Source organism: Taudactylus pleione, unplaced genomic scaffold (assembly GCF_031769625.1).
Source record: "Taudactylus pleione unplaced genomic scaffold, aTauple2 ptg000041l, whole genome shotgun sequence".
NCBI classification, from domain to species: domain Eukaryota; kingdom Metazoa; phylum Chordata; class Amphibia; order Anura; family Myobatrachidae; genus Taudactylus; species Taudactylus pleione.
In genome coordinates, this window is record NW_028284443.1 from 77,002,681 (window position 1) to 77,015,588 (window position 12,908).

The 12,908-nt window shown below is 41.7% G+C and overlaps 1 long non-coding RNA gene across 2 annotated transcripts in view; it reads left to right on the forward strand.

Moving 5' to 3' along the window:
- LOC148538271 (uncharacterized) overlaps positions 1–12,908 on the forward strand; it is a 559,751-nt gene that overhangs the window by 58,958 nt on the left and 487,885 nt on the right. Inside the window, exon 1 of one of the 2 annotated variants that reach the window (XR_015872582.1) lies at positions 8,189–8,270. The exons of the other annotated variant lie outside the window; for it this stretch is intronic. This is a non-coding gene — a long non-coding RNA (uncharacterized LOC148538271). Of the gene's footprint in view, positions 1–8,188; positions 8,271–12,908 lie in introns of those variants that run through there. 2 annotated transcript variants of the gene reach the window in all.

Genomic DNA, 12,908 nt, shown 5'->3' on the forward strand with positions numbered 1-12,908 from the left:
AGTTTCAGTATTGTCTGTTGTAGATTATATTTAATGTGCATTACAATAATATTTACTGAAAATGGCTTCATTTTATTAGCAAAAATAAATCTGTAAGAAATTATGAATTTCATATTGCCTATAATTATGCTTACCTGCTTACTATAAGTTTCCATTTTGTGCCCAAACTTCAATAAATAATTTCCTTACATAATATGGTTATGATTTATCCACCCTTTTCTCATCTGATGAGATTAATTGTCTGTGGGACATTAATTGTCTGTGGGACATTAATTGTCTGTTCAGACCTGCTCGCTAGCAAGCGGCCGCTCGCTGCAGATGATGTTCACTAATGTGTGCATGTGTGTAGTTCTCAGTGAGTGTGCGCAAACTAGTACGAGCGATTAGATTTTTCTCGCTCGCCCTGCAAGATAGCCTAGTGGAATGAGTGACAGGAGTGGCCATTTGTGGGTGGTAACTGGGGCAGGCCAGTAGTAACGGGGGAGTGGAGTTATGGACGCAGGCATGCCAGAGTGTTTTCACACCATTTCTGGGGTGTGCATAATTAACAGGCAGCATCATAGTACACGTCAGCTGGTTGATTTTTACACTGAAGTACTCACAGTGCTTGCGGTAGGGTACAGTCAACCGCAAGCACTGCGGTCAGATTCGATGGAACCCGATGTACCGATGGTTGTATATACTTCCTGATGATGACGTACGCAAGTGGGTGGCTAAAGACTGGCTGGTGGGCATCTACAAACACAAAGTGATCACTCGCCCAGACATAGTGGGCGTGATTATGCCTTGCCGTGCGAGCAGCTGCCTTGACCACTTAGCTAACTTTCCATACACTAGGAGCGAGCGGCCGCATTTTGCGAGCAGATCTGAATCAGGCCCTGAGTGCGATCCAGATGCAATTGCAATTACATTTACAATTACATTTGTGATTTAATTCGCTCCGCAAATGCGAATATATGCTAATGACTCAGAAGTTTACTTGAGCATAGGGATGCCCATTGCTGCCTTCTCATATCAGTCCGACAGCGTGCCATAACATAAACATTTGAAACATCAATGCAGATCGCTAGCCCAATCGACCTTCTGCATTTCTGAAGCCCCCATTACCTCCGACAAACACCAATTGCTTGTCAATCACTTTGCAAGTAAATCCTCTTTGTAGCACAATCACAATTCAGTTGCTGCATGTGCACAGTGCGGCTTGTACGCATGCGCAATGGCGGACAATCGCTCAATCTGCGTAAAACATCAACTTTGTGTCCAGATCAGAATCAGGCCCTGTGTCTGATAAAGGAAATAGGGACCTACCCTATGTCTCTCCCTGATAACTCTCATCCTGGGGTGTAGGACCTAGTAAAACCTTTAAATTGCTGACAGGTGCAGCTGGACCTAAAGATGTCATACAATAAGTACCTTCTGAACACATTGGTGGGAGCTACATCCCTACTTTAAATCGGATGATAGGACAAGAGGGGGAACAAACTAAAGGCTTAGTTACTGTACATTCAGTAGGGGATGTATCAAACCATTTAGAGGACGTTGCCTATACTGTACCAAACAATCAGCTTCTAGTTATCAGTTAGACAGCAAAAATCTACTCACAGCATTGGCGACTATTATGTTGTCTTGAACCCTGTGAAGACTTAGGATAAAATTAATGTGGGCAAACAGTGTGGCACTTAAATTGGATAAGATAATAGAACATTACTCTCCTCTTACAGTATGTTCAGTATTATATGGAATGTAAAATGGGAACAATGGTGTGATTCCTTCTGTAAAAGTTTACACACTTTATTAACATATACAATAAAAAAACAAATTGGTGAATACACAGGTATAAAGGAGCATAACATCCAGACTGCTACCAGAGATAAAATGTAAATACACATGGTAGAATGGTAAAGGTGGAGGTCCTGGAAGCCTTTCCTTCTTTCCTGGTGGTGTGTGGCTGGCTCTGATATCTTCTTTAGTTCCACTTATCACCGTGTGCTGAGCCTAAAAGGCTCTTTATTAAGATATAGAACTTGTGCTCATAATGGTTGCTTTTATATGGTCTCATTAGACCTACTTCCAGCTCAGAAGTCTGTGACCAGAAGTGACATTACTAAAACAGATTCTGGTATATCTGTATTCAATATGGTCAAATTCCTGTCTTGTATGGTCCCCATGGAGTGCCCAGTTAATGAGATACTTTTTTGGTGGATTTATAGACAGAGATCTTTCTTTCTGCCCCACTTCTGGTTTCAGGCTGTCAACTGCCCCACTTCTGGAAGTAGCCTTCAATGTAAGGAATTATACAGGAATCCTATCACCAAGGTCCCTACTAGATTGGTGTTATACCAAGTGATGGTTTGAAAGGTAAATAATCAAAAGATAGTGGAGGATGTTTAACATACCCAACTTCCAGTTTTCAAACAGAAAGACCAGAAATTATATCACTATTGGTTGTAAACAAAAGGCATTGTGAGGGAAAGTTGTGTGAATTAATCAAAGAAAAGAGTGTGTTTAATTACGCTACTATAAAACATAGGTCATTGCCATATAACAGCATATATAAAACATGTATTAAAAATAAATAAAATATATAAAATAACTCATATAGTATAATAAAACATTATGAGTTCAAAACATAGAGAAATATAATAAATGTTATCATGTTAAAAGGTAAGGTGTTCAGACAAGATATTAAGCCTTAATATCTTGTCTGAAGGTATTAAGAGTCATGTTATGGATATAACTCTAATAAAGCTTTTTTTTTAGAGAAATGTCCTTATAGAAACCATTTAATCTCAAAGTCTTGGTTAAGTCCACCTGGTTTCAAGGTTATTAATTGCATAGCCAGTCTTTCCACATCTATATAACACCAATTAGCTCTGATATGCTGTATCCTTATAAAGCTTTAATATCATCCAGTGTAAAGTTATGTTTGGATTTAAAATGTTCTGGGATGCATGAGCTATGTACAAATCTTAAATTGGCATAAATGTTCAATTAATCTTGTTTTTAAAGCACTCATCAGGCATCCCATGTTGTGTAGTCCACATTTACATTCCATACGGTCAGTGGTGCAAGTATGGCAGTACAGGGTGGTATGGCATATCATTAAGAAATTTGTAACCAGTATGCCATACCCCCTACCACCTTACCACTGGTGAGACACAGTTTGCTTAATTTTCATGTCTGACATGAAAATGGGAGAAACTGCACAGACTGGAGGCAAAGTCAAGGCAGCAGCACAATAACGTTTTTTTGACTAGAAATTCAGTGTTGTGAAATCATGACATCGTGTCTGGGCACTGAAGAGAGGAGTCCAGCTACCTGCAAAGACTGAGCAGCAAGCAACAGGAGAAGGTAAGTGTGGGCTGAGCTATGCTGGCCTGCCTTGGGAGACATGTGTTGTGGTTGGCAGGGCTGGAGTTGAAGACCAGGCCTGACTGGGGAGACAGTGGATGATGTCTCCCCAGTCTACCTGAGAGACATGGGGAGCCTGATTGACACAGAGTGGGAGGCTTAAAGACACATGGGGAGGCTGATTGAGACTTAAAGCCACAGTGGGAGACTGATTTACACAGAGGGGGAGGCTGAGAGACACAGGTGGAGGCTGAGAGACACATGGTGAGGGGGGGCTGAGGGACAAATAGGGGCAGAGGGTTGAGACTGAGAGACACAGGGGGCATGAAGCTGGATAGGCAGGAGGCTGGAGTGATGGGACAGGAAGATGGAGATATAGGGGCAGTAAAAATAGAAGGCTGGAGTGATGTTGAAGTTCCCCTACAGGAAGCTGGAAAGACAGGAGACAGGAGGCTGTAAAGACAGTAGGCTGGAGAGACACAAGAGGTGGGAGGCTGGAGGGGGTACAATTGGGAAGGAGGTGACACAAGTGGCACGAGTCTGGTTGAACCTCTATTGTATGATGATGACATTGGTTATATTTCTACATAAGTAAGCATCTTCTGGACCACGTGACCCTGCATGAGTAGTGAATAGCAACACTGTCTGCCCAGGGAGGATCAGTTTCTTCAGAGGTACCTCATAGCAGAGAAACCACCATAGGTATGGTGTATTTAGAATAGAATAGAGAAGAATGCTCCCAGAGTGACAAGAAATGGGTGGCATGTCATGTTGACATGCCTCCATTTTGAGTGGCCATGCCCCTCATGGTGCATGGTCATGCCCAATGTTTTTAATGTATGCCTTTGGTGCATGCATACAGTACCACGGCATGAAACAAAAAAGGTATCCCCCTGCACTCAGAATGATATCAGCAATAAGACTTGAAAACCTACATGGTGGTAGATAAATCAGAGATCGTAGTTGCATATATTTGCAAAGATATGTGTAATCCTCCAGGCCACGTTACACCAGGGCCGGCACTAGGGGTGTTTGATCTGAGTGGTCGCACAGTGGCACCATCCATAAAGGGTGCACCCCTCCCCAACATCCCGATTTCAGCGGGACATTACTGTCCCGCTGTTCCACCCGTGGGTCGTGGTGGCCCGTGGGTGGTTAAATTCAGAGGTTGGGTATCCCCACTGCCACAGTTGTGCAGCGGTGCCGGACCCTGGAGACTCTGAATGGATGCTGCGCACATGCGCACGGCATCCAATCAGTGACGGGAGAGGGCTGGGGGAAGCCCAGCTAATGAGATTTCATGAGTGATGCTGACGATGGGCGGTTCCACTATCTCGGATCTGACGCTGTCTTTGCACCGAGATGAGGGCTTGGTGTGATGACGTCATCGATATGCACCCCAGCCTGGGAGGCAGCATGACGCGGACCCTGCACATCGATGTGTAACTATAAATGTTTGTTTTATGTGCATTTGTCTTGTTCTTACCTTGATGAAGGAGCAATAAAGAGGATCTGAAACGTCGGTGATCTTTTCACTTCATACCTGTGTTGCCTGCATTAATTCTGAGTGCCGCCTATTGGGACTGTATGTATGAGGCCTGTATATGGCTTTTATTGGAGGGCACCTGCAATGCTGTTGGAAATTTTGGAGTGCCACCCTAGGGACTTGTTTTATATGTATATATATATATATATATATATATAGTTTCATGCCTGGCACTGCTATTATTATTGTAGGTGCTGGGTGCTCTTTCAGCAGTCTTGGGACTGCATAAGTATCATATAGCAAAGTCCGAAAGGCAATCAGATTTTAGTCAAAAAATGAATTCTCAACACTCAAAGTGTAAGTCAACATTTCAGAGGACTTCAACTTCTTTTATCAAGGCATTATCACTGGTATATAACAAAACAAACATATATATATATATATATATATAGAGCGACTCATCTGTACAGCACATCCACGCATTCTCTGTCCGGCATCCGCAACGTCACTGCCTGCGCCCAGGCATCGCAGCGCCAGCCGGGGGGCGTGTTTCATTAGCGTGACCCATCACCATGGAAATGTGAATATATATGAAATGTTGACTTACACTGAGTGTTGAAAATTTATTTTTTTACTAAAATCTAGAGTGCCTTTCAGACTTTGCTATTTGATATATCTATATATACTGATTTCTTGGGGAAACCCAAATTGGGTTGCTTTAGATGCACAAACTGCACTACTTGTTGTTTTTTGGAAACAGGTTCTGTTTTTTTCCATCCATACACTGGGCACAAATATAACATCAGGTATCATTTGACTTGTACCAGCACGTTTATCGTCTATGCCATTACATGCCCATGCTCCAAAATGTATATTGGGAAGACTGAATGTACATTACGTGTCAGAATGGCTCAATACCGTTCAGCCATTAGGGCTGCATTAGTCAATGGCACCAGTGAGCAACCTGTTGCAAGACATTTCGCTGCGGCTAAGCATAACATCGCTTCTTTGCGATACAGGATCATTGATCATGTACCCCCTTTGGTTAGGGGAGGTGACTGCAGCAAAAGGTTATTGCAACGGGAGGCTAACTGGATAATGAGATTAGATACTTTGGCACCCCGTGGCCTCAATGAGACCTTGGGACTACAATGTTTTATCTAATAGGGCATTTAGTTATTGCTATTCATCTTTTGTATATTACCTTGATTGTTTCATTAAATGATTTTGGGAGACCTTAATATAGTTTATGTATTGGTGGCCATAGATTTATAGGTGCCATCAGCATTAGCCACGTGTTGCTATTGTTTCAAAAACATTTTTTTGTCAATTTTTGTTTTTATTCTGTGATATTTTTCATGTTTTATGTTCGCTTGTAACTAAAATTGTTTTGTGTTGGGCTCACAGTCTAGCAGCAGCTGGCCTGTGTTTTTGAATATGATTCATTCTATAGGTTTGGTTTTATGTGTTTGTCGATCTGCCATTATGTCATTATTGTTATTTGTGTATATCTGCATTATGTGACACTATGTACTGGGTTGTTGTTATACTACCATGGCAACCAGGGAAGGTAGTTATGACATATTGTTCAGTGCGCCCGCTGTACGGCGGTGCGCGCTTGTGTGAACGGAAGTCAGCTGCAACATCAGCTGGCTATTTAAGGTTTGTTTTTACATTTGTTTGTGTATTACCAGCTTGAAGAAAGTGCCATTAAAGAGCGCTGAAACATCGCTTTATCCTACAGCTATGTGAGTTGCATTTATTTCACCAGAGTGCCGCCGATTCATTTGTTGTGGTTCGGTGCACATTTGTGGCATTGTGGATGGCACCTGGGACTCTCATTCCTCTTTACTATTGAGTGCTGGAATATTGACTTTATATATATATATATATATATATATATATATATATATGGGATGTAGTCATATGACAGTGGAATGCCGGCTAGGGATTTATGATAGGCGTCAAAATACTGACGCCTATCATAATCCCGATGCTGGAACACTGAGGACGCCATCCCGAATGAAGGTAAGTCCGGGGCGCCCTTAGTGTTAGCCAAGTGGGGGGAGGGTTAGGATTAGGCCGTCTAGCGGGATTAGGTTTGGGGGGGAGGTTAGGATTAGGCATCCCCAGGGAAAGGTTAGGGCTGGACATCCCCCCAGGAGGGTTAGGGTTAGGGAGTGGTAAGGGGGGTTTAGGGTTAGGCACCACCAGGGGTAGGTTAGCATTAGGCACTAAGGGGGAGGTTAAGATTAGCCACCACAATGGGAGGGTTAGGGTTAGGGAGGTTAGGGTACTTACATGCCCCTGTCGGGATCTTGATCCTGTCGGGCATCCGCTGTCGGGAATTTAACCGACAAATCAGCATCCGGCATTTCAATCCCATTTCATATATAGTATAGTATACTATTTTTGGTTTACGATATCCTAAAATATTGTTCTATTATGAGTATGTTTTTAAGTGATTTTAAGGTAGTAAGACATTTTATTTCTGGGTTTACCATTTTCTTAGAAGAGGGCAGGATTCATTTCAAAGGTTTGTATTCAATATTTCTTAGGGTTCTAAGAAGCAAGGTAGTTTTATCCAGCTCATCTGAATAAGTGGTATAACATATAGTGTCAGCAAAAATATTTAGTACTCATTGAGTTTATTGTGTGAAAATAAGAGAAAGCAGCAGGAATTAATTGTTAGACTTCTTAGTGGGAATAGTGGTCACCGACCACTTTGCAAATCCAAGCGACTGCATACAAAGATGAAGCATCGGTCATAGATCAGTTAATAATCTGCCTTTTGAGTAACCCTATGGCTGCGGGAACTGAGACACTGGAGCCTTTGTGACTGCATATGAGATCGCAGTTGCAGGCTGAAATACTCCTTGGAAATTGTCAGAACATGCTTGCTTTTAATTTGCCACCCTCCTGTTGCCACCCACAAAAAGTCCTGCCTGTCAATCACTTTGCTAATAAATCCTCACTGTGAGCGACAATGGTAATGAAAGTTGACACATGTGCAGGTTACCAATATTCACCCAACTGCGTAAATATCAGCATTGCATCTATTGTGTCTATCTGTGAATCAGGTCCATTATTATTATTATCCATTATTTATATGGCGCCACAAGGGTTCCGCAGCGCCTTACACAGTACATAGACAAATGAGCACACAAGAAAACAGTTTTTAACAGTACAAACAATGCAGGACAGATACATGATTTATACATTGCTGCATAACACTTAAATAAGCAGCATGGTGTCAGCAACCAAGGGTTTGGAGCTGTTGTGAATTAAAGTATAATTAAGTGAAGGAGAAACACATGAGGGAAGAGGGCCCTGCTCATGAGAGCTTACATTCTAAAGGGGAGGAGGCAGACAAACAGGGGCGACACAGATGGGCTGGATGCAAGGGTCACAGTAATATAACATCTATGGAAAGGTTAGTCTAAACTTAAGAGGAAAATTAAGCAAAATTGCACCAAGCCTCATGATTTGGTGGCCACAACCAAGGTCTATTTGAGGGGTCCCATAGTAGTTATATGTTTCTAGAAACTTAGCTTAATCTTTCCAGACAGCCCAATAGACATATATGGCATGAGCTAAAAACAAAAATATAGCCAAACATTAAGCAATGCTGTCAGTTGCCTGAGGCTAACTTTTACCTGTATAATTAATCATTACAAGCAAGAAACAGTTTATTTTTCATTAATTATAAGTTACAGCAGTCACACATTGTGTAGCTCAAAAATGAGAACACATTACATGAACATATATGTATTCCGCTCAAACAGCAAGAGCAGAAATAAAAATCCTTTTAAATTAAATTTCATTTACAGAAGAAGCACTAAAGTTTATCTTTAAAGTCTCCAAAAAGCATTTTATTCTTCAATTCACAGCAACCAGCAACAACATATAGATAGAAGACTGCAAAATATGCAGATTGAAATAATTGAACAATAAAATAACATTTCAAGCAATTATCTGATGTTCTCAAATATCAACTTAGGCTTCCCAGTTGTTACAGCTACAATCTGATTGTAAACCTCTTATAATTAAAAATGGCCATTTCAAAGACCTCTGAGGAAAGAGCTCGCATATATCTCTTCTACCTGCTGTCAAGTTAAATATCTGTTTTTTTCCAGTACATAAATCTAATTTGAAAATAAACTGTTATTAACCCATCTGGAACAAGTCCTGCTGGATTGTAGACTGATAAGATCTAAAAGAGAAAAACGAAACAAAATATCAGTGACAACAGAACCTACTGATATATTTCTTTTTTTAAGAGCAGAAAATTGGCACAGTTGTGCGACTACAATAAATTATGCAAAGAAAAAAAAAAGGTAACAGTTTCCAAAAAGTTCTCGGTATTAACAAGACTAACACCAGGCAAAATGTTTAAATCACTTAACAGCATGAGTGTTTCAGCCAGATGGAAAGCGCATTTGCATTATATGGATTATACAGACAGCCAGCACAGCAGAAAGATTAGGCCTCACAATTTTCCAGGTACTGTTTAAAATCTTCTCCCCAGCTAAAGGATATAGTTGACAGCTCACACTCATGAGTCAAGTTAATCTTGAACATTATCCGCCCATTTTGCACTGAGCAGTCCCTAAAGCAGTTTGTAATATGCATATGAACTGAACCATTGTTGAGATCAAATTTTTAATACCCTAGTGAAATCGGGAAATAGGAAGATAAAATAAAAGCTTGCTGCTATGATACTAAGGATTCACAGAGGAAGGCAAACATTGCTTCACTGAATACAGCGCTTTGGCTACAGTAGATGCCTAAGATGCTGAAGGGACTTGTACAGTCCCTCCTCTAATGCATGGCTAATAGCTTAGCATTAACTGTGTCAAGCTGCTAGGCAAAGTTTTCCAGTCCCTTGTTATTATGAAATTATAGTTGTGTGAAATTAAACTCATACCTATTCTCTTTTACATGTATATGAAAGGCTACCTAAACCAAGTTGTTGGTTTGGAACAGAAATAAATCTTTAACAAATGAATCACTGAGATCTTACCAGTATTGATGTAAAACTGTGAATTTAGATCTGGAAAATATGCATTAGACATGAAGTGGAAGGAACGCAGGGAAGTAGAAAACAAGTAATGGTTCTGCAGATGATGGAACAGTACATGCTTTGGTACTTTCAGGAGAAGTTGACATAAATATGTGATTTATTACTCTGATGCTGGCTACAATCATTTAAAAAAATGTATATGATGTCATAAAAATTGCATAATAGATTATAGCGTTGTGTTTTCTAAATTTCAGAGGAGAGATGTAAAACATGTTTATTTCTAAAAATCATTTATAACATTTCCATGCTATTTATTTTTAGCTGTACATACTACATCCTGCTGAACCTATGATGTTCAGCAGGATCTCTCTGCAGTGAGATGACATTTCTCTCTTCTTTACAGCACTTTATTAATTCAATTTCAAAATATTCAGCAGAATATTCGTCTCCTTATGCATTTTGACCGCATATTGCTTCCTTTTTTGCCAATGGCATTTGTCCTAGTCCACTTTGCAGTACCACCACACTGCAAATGGAATCATCTGTTGTTGGGAATCTAAAGAGGCCCTGTAAAAAACTGTGAAAGCGGCGCTATGTGATTGCACCGAAGGTGTGTGCCCAAAAAAATTGGGCATGGCCTTGTGGCAAGGGGTGTTGCCCAATGTGAAGTGCCATGCCCACAAGCCACTCCCCAATTTTAGTTATGCTGGGGGCATGCCCACCGCTCCAGAAGCAGATGGGAATGCCCACAGTCCTTCTCTTCACTAAATGAGCACAGTAAGCATGTGAATGAGTATTTTCTTACCTATATGATTCATCTGCAATGGGGAGGGAACCTCTGAAGAAATTGATCCTCCCTGGACAGGCAGTGTATTAAGTTGGTATTCACTGTTCATGCAGGAGATCACATGGTGTGGAAGTCAACTGTTTGTGTAGCAATAAAGCCAATGTCATCATCATGCAACAGAGGGTCAACCAGATAGTAACAGAAGTTTTGTGGCAGGACAAAATGTGAGTTTGCCATATCAAAAAATTTTATATTAATCAAATATATTTGCTCATTTGGTACCATTTGCATTAGTAATATGATTTTATTAGAACTGTTATCTTACTGATGATTACTGTCCCCCAGTCTTTTCCTCTAATAGTACCAGCTGTCCTACCATCCTCTATATGTGTCTCCAGCACCATTGCCTGGGTGTGTCTCCAGCCCATCCCTTCTGTGTGTCTCTCCAGCACCACCCCCTGCTTTTCTCCAGCACCATCCGTCTGTGTCTCCTCAATGCCATCATCCTGCATCTCCCCAGTGCTATCATCCTGTTTCTCCTCAGCGCTATCATCCTGCATCTCTCCAGTGCATCATCCTGTGTCTTCCCAGCACCATCCTCCTGCCCAAGCACAGAATAGCCCCCCTCCCCCAGACAGATCATCTACCCCCATTAGCTCAAAATTACCCCACTGCCTCAGACAGATCATCATCTCCTCCTAGTACAGCAGACTCCACTCAGACATATCATCATCTCCCTCAGCACAGAAAAGCCCCCATCAGACAGATCATTTCCCCTTAACACTGTATAACCCCCACCTTACAGTTTATCATCTCCCCTGACCACCTAGTACAGCAGATACCCTCCTCCTCTTCAGACAGATCATCATCTTCCCTTATTTAAATAGCTCCATTAAACCCTCCCCCACAGACAGATCATCCCTCCTTAGTACAGAATAACCCCCCCAGCCCCTCCTTCTCAGATCATCAATAATCCCTCCCAGGGCCCCCACCACAGACATCCACCACTGATACAGATGAGAGATATCATTTCTCTAGAAACCATCTCCCAATCAGCCTGACATGTTATGTGATCTGACCCAGTGAGTCCTGTATGCTGCAGGTCACAGTGCCCATGGTAGTGTATGAGTCTCCCAGCCTCCTAGGCAGCCATCCCAGCCTTGTTGTCCCTACTGCACTTGTTCACTTCCCCAGCCAGGAATCTCATGAATTTTAAATAAACCCCTGCCCAGGTCTTCCTGAATCCTGGGCTGTCTAACAGGCACTGCAGCCAGCCTGATTGTCTCCTCTCCACTCTGCCCCCTTCGGGGGCTGCCAGGCTGTGAAATTAAACTTTAACTTCACACTTCACAGCCTGGGGAGGGGACAGAGTGGAGAGAAGACAATCAGGCTGACAACCTGGACGGCCCCCAGCCCCGCAATTTACCCCACACCAGCCTCCACACATAGACCCGAGTCTGACCAGTACTTCCGTGCACTTCTCCTCGCTGGTGCTGTGGCATCAGATGCAGCATTTGTTTGAGGTAGGGTTTTCATAGGACAGTCTATTATTACAATAGAAGCTCAGGCTAGCGGTGGGGGGGGGTCATCTAACATTGAAAGGCAGCTGAGCTTCCTGTCATGCTAATAAAAAAAAATTCAGGAGTGGGGCAAACTGGAGAACCAGCCTCACACACCATTCAGCCCACTGGGATTTTTCCTGCAAAAGATAAGGGCCAATCAGCCCCTGACACCATATCTCTTTTTTGTGATTTTGATTGAGTAATATGATACTGTAGTTAATTCCTACTTGCTTTTACTTTCCATTTACATTTCCCTGTTGGCAGTGTGCGTGCATATAAATATATCTACAGTACTATTTTGATTTTGGTGGACTACAACCCCCACCATGATATGATTGATAAACTTGGTTATAATTAGGGGTGAGCGGGTTCGGTTTTACTCGGTTCTTATCGCCACTTTACCGCAATTTCGGCTCGATTTCATTCGCTATCCAAAACACGTGTTCGGCGATAGCCAATAAAAAGATCCGAGTAAAACCGAGTAAAACCGAACCCGCTCACCCCTAGTTATAATGTAATTACTTATATCTCTAATCTTCATTGACACATTATTATTAATAATGAAATGTATTAACTAATTGAATGAACATGACTGGGTGTTATATATGCAAATATTTTTGAAGGAGACCATAGAAACGTATATGCTTGCAGAACACTACAACACAATATACCCTAGAAGATACATTAGGGGAGCTTTAG